A 4,854-nucleotide genomic window follows, 5' to 3' on the forward strand; every position below is an offset into this window, starting at 1 on the left:
TCATTGTTGTGGTATACTTACTTGCTTTCTCACTTAACTAGTATGCCCTAACCTTTGCAATTCCATTCTCTATGCTTTGCTTGACTAGTCTGTTTCAATTCCTAGCATGATTTTGTCCTTTATATGATTATGTGATCTCATTTAGTAACATTGTTAACTTAAGACTAAGTCATTCTGCATAATATGAATCCCTTTCATAGTTTAGCCTAAGGTTCAACCTGTTTCATGCATTGTTGTTAATTCTGCACCTGTTTTGAACTTTGCACATTACAAGCATGTAATCAGTTAGCTTGTTGCTTAACTCATATGTCACGTTTGTTTGAATTCAAATGTTTCTTCCTAATTGCTTCTGTGATTAAGCCATGATTGTCTTAAGTACTAGCATGAGTATTTAGCTTAACTAGACTTCAACTTATTTGAACTATGTGTTTAAGCATGAATTCTGTGTGTTCTGCCTGCAACTCTATGTTCTGAATCCTGTTTCTTCTTAAATTCAACTATTTGTAAAACCTACCCCTCCCTCTTTTACATACTCTTAGTCCCTTAGGTTCTCAACCACCTCAGTGCGAGCACTGCCTAGGGTCCACATGAGGCTCATTCGAACTCTGACACACTTGGGGTTGGTTTTCCAATCTCTCATGAACTCTTTTCTAAATGTGTGGTTCTGGTGTGAGCATTGCCCGGGGTCCCTGAGGCCCTTGAGAACTTTGACACAATGGAAGCCTACTTCTAAAGTACTGTGGATGAATCATTGCTATGCTTCAAAGCTGCTATGTGGAAGGCCTGGTTCCCAAATTTATTTGGGCCTATGAAGGCTCCCTATAGTGTAATTGATACCATTATGTAATTCATTTGCTCTTCTGGTCTGTAATAACTCTGTAATAACAGATTTGGGGATATTTAGTAAAGTTGGGAGGTTCTTCTTATATCTTTTGTTAAAACTGGGTAGAAATCCTGCCTATAGGATTTAATTATGCTGATTGAATTATGTGAGTATTATACTGTGTTTAGAAATCCTGCCTATAGAACTTTCATGATCATGTTGATTCTGTATTTCACATTTGCATACTAGAGATCCTGCTTATAGGACTTTCGTTCAATTCTGTACATTAGAAATCCTGTTCATAGGATCTATACATGTTTCAACAAATGTGCATTAGCAAGCATGCCTATAGGATTTTGTTAACTGTCCTCCCTAATCTGTTTAATTTATGCCCGTACACAGTTAATAGACATCATGCCTATATGGTTTAAATCCCCTCAAACCTAGAAATTATGCCTATAGGGTTTAAATAGATCCATCAATAGGTATCATGCCTATAAGGTTTAAGTCAATTCTGTAATTAGAAAGCATGCCTATAGGAAATAAAATCTATCTTTACGAGTTCAAATCAGTGCTACACTAAGAAACCATATCAATAGGTCTGTAATTAATAAGCTCGTAGAAATCCTGCCTATAGGATCCTGTTGATCGATTCTGAATTCAATCGTTATTATCATTCACTTAGGCAACGTATCTGTGGGACTTAATAATTATTCTGGGTTTATACTTGTGACACATTACTGCCTGAAGTGACCAGATTCATGCTGAATAAAATCAGTAAGCAAACAAAAATAGGTCTTAATGCTCGCCTTAACAGAGCTGTCTCTGCACTCCGTTTTCTCACATAGATATCCTGCCTATAGGATTCCAAAGTTAACAAAATTGGTTGATTCAATTGCGTGCTTTTGTTGCCTATGTGCGGAGGTCAATGTGAGCCCATACTTGTTCTTTATCTGCAAGTCCTATTTATTTTGTTTGTCGCCTAGATTTCACATTTTTAAGTAACATAGGTTGGTCTAGAACCATCCCAAATAGAGGTCCTAATACCTCCAGGGCCATAGGTAAGGGACAGGTAGTGCACGTATAAGGAACGAGTTAGAAATTACTAGAACGCTTATGTAACAACTTAAAGATAGTAATTGGGTAGTAAGGAGATGATAGCCCGTGCGCTAATGCTATGTGTAACACCTCGACTTGAGGGAGTTACAAAGTATTGCATGGAATGATCGTATAGGCTAAAAAACTTAGTACCACCTCCTTACACTCCCGTTTAAAATAAATTGAATATTGTATTTGTCAAAATTGTTTTCTTCCCTTTTTAGATTAATTCGCTTAATTTAAGTTCGTCCGGGACCCACATTTGTAGACCTCGAGCGGTGCCTAACACCTTCCCGTCAAGGTAATTTCGAGCCCTTACCCGATCTCTGGTGATGTAAACTTGTTACATGAGTTAATTGCTCTAGGTTCCCTAACGCACCTTAATCCGTTAGGTGGCGACTCTTCCAATTCCCTACCTTCAAAAAAGGAGTTGTCCCAGAAATGTCAAAACCCGATTTCGCGAGAAAAAGGGGGCGCGACAGGTTGCAGATACTGCATCTAGGAGACCCAAGGTAGTCCTGCTGGCATCCGCAGGCCCTGGCATCCCCTCCTATGTTTCTATTTTCCTGTTTTCTTTTCTTTCGAGACAAATGTAATTTCTTCAGACTAGTATTTGTAGTAATTCGTAGTATGTTCATGGATTATGACACCAGTTTCTGGGTGGTAACAGTTTCGGTATTGTTAATAGTATGTAGATAACCGGTTAATTATGTACTTCCACATTTATTTCAGTTTGGTTTAGTTTTTGTTAAATTTGAACTTATAAAATGTAAAGAAAAAAGGTGAATAGAACTCTAACGTTGGTTCACCTAGAGAGTGTGATGTTAGGCGCCATCACGGTCTCGACGGTGGGAAATCCGGTTCGTGACAATAGAGAACCAGGTTCTCTATCAGTTTCAACAGAACACACGCACATTGCAGTAAGTGAATGACAAGAGGAATTTTACGTGGAAAATTCTCAGCTCAACGGGATTAAAAACCACGACCTACCCTTGTAGGATTTCAACTTCACTACTGAGCAACTTTCAGATTACAACCTATGCAACCTAGGAATTAATCTCTTAATCCCTCACTAACTTGTAATACCCTATTACAAGCCACTTTTTAATAACTCTACAAAGACTTTACTACTCGACTAACTCTAGCCAAGACTCAAATACAAGGGTTTAAGATTTACAAAGGTTTCCTACAGAATACTTCTAGACAAGCTAAGTAGGAATTACAATTGAAGAATTATTACAAAGTTACAACTCAACTAAGGACATACAATAACTTGATGCGGGGAACTGGTCCGTAGCAATGTTGTTCTTTGTTCTTGATGCGCCTGAGAATTGTTTGCTTGATGATCAATGATCTGAGAGTGCTTTTTAGTGAATTCTCTAAGTGTTCAAGTAATTTATTTTACCTTCCTTGATGTTGATAATACATTTGTGACATCACTTGGGATGATGTAAGCAAGGTAGGTAAAAGACACTCCCCATAAAGTTGACTGTTGCACTATTTCTGCACTAGCGTGTGCAGGCAGCAACTTTACAACTGGGGCAGTTAACTTGTGCAGTTTCCTCGGAAAACGGTAGCTATCGGTTCCCTCTTTTGTTCCTCTGACTCTGAAGAGTTGAACCATATCCCAAGCTGGAAGCTTTTGATCTTAAGATCTTTTGAGAATATGTAACAGGTTCCTTATCTGGTAATTAACAGCAAGTTTGTTAGATCATCAAAACATAAAACAAGATACTTGTAACCTATCAGAATACATTCGTACTCGAAGGTTGAAAGTGACTAAAGTGTGTAACACCCGTGTGCCAAAACTGCTGTTTCCTGAGAACTAGACAAAAGATTTCTGTACCCATTTACCCACACTGAAACAACAAACAAACATACTATTTTTTTTATTAATTAATCATATCCTGAACTTTAGCAACTCACTATTTCAACCACGTGCTATAAAACCCCTAGTCTTAACAAACATTTGTTTAATATATAGAATAATGTAGACCCCATCTATAAGAATTTTAGTAGAATGCTCAGTTGCTAACAACTCTTTTATAGGTTTCGATTTAGAACTCTTGATATGAAGTTATCTTGTTAGGGAATGCTCTATTCTTAATGTAAGACTTTTTGGCATTTTTTTTACAATGGTGAAATTAAGAATTTTACAAAAGGTGTCCAAAGTTTAATATATATATCTATAAAAAGTAATTTTTGATCTACATATATAATTAGTATAATTTTCTATATATACAACGTAATTTTATGATGAAGATGTTCAACTGTATGTAGCTACGTCACTGTTTTTTGGCATAAATATGAATTTAGTCCGCCTTGAGTAGGACCTAGTGAAAAACTAGAAGAAGAAAAAAAGAATTAATTAAGCAGACCCGACGGGAATAAGAAGAAAAAAAACAATTTGCTGTTTTTTATTCTTAGCAAACTTTTTTCCGTGTGCGCGTCAATATCGTAGCCACGTGCTCTCATCTTCTTCTCACTTTTCATAATCCAATTATATCCAAATCTATAAATAGCAACTAGTAGTCGTACCCGCGCGATGCGCGGTCAATATTAAAAAAATATTTGTCATTTTGTTAATTTTTCGATGTTACATTTGGAATTATCACAATTATTTGATTATCCTATTCTATATAAATAGAATAGATATTGTCTAAATTTTAATAAATAAAATCTCCATTAAACTAAGGGGACTTATATAGTCATTAAATAATTTTTTCGTTATGTATTTTTATTTATTATATTATCCAATATTTAGTATAATTATATTGTTAATAGAAATTATGACACTTGTCATTATAACATTTCTTTGCCTCTCCTATATATATATATATATATATATATATATATATATATATAAATTTTTTGACTCTCCTATTATATATATTATATATTATATATTATACATATATTATATTATATTATAT

The sequence above is a fragment of the Nicotiana attenuata genome, chromosome 7 (assembly GCF_001879085.1).
Source record: "Nicotiana attenuata strain UT chromosome 7, NIATTr2, whole genome shotgun sequence".
Lineage (NCBI taxonomy): Eukaryota > Viridiplantae > Streptophyta > Magnoliopsida > Solanales > Solanaceae > Nicotiana > Nicotiana attenuata.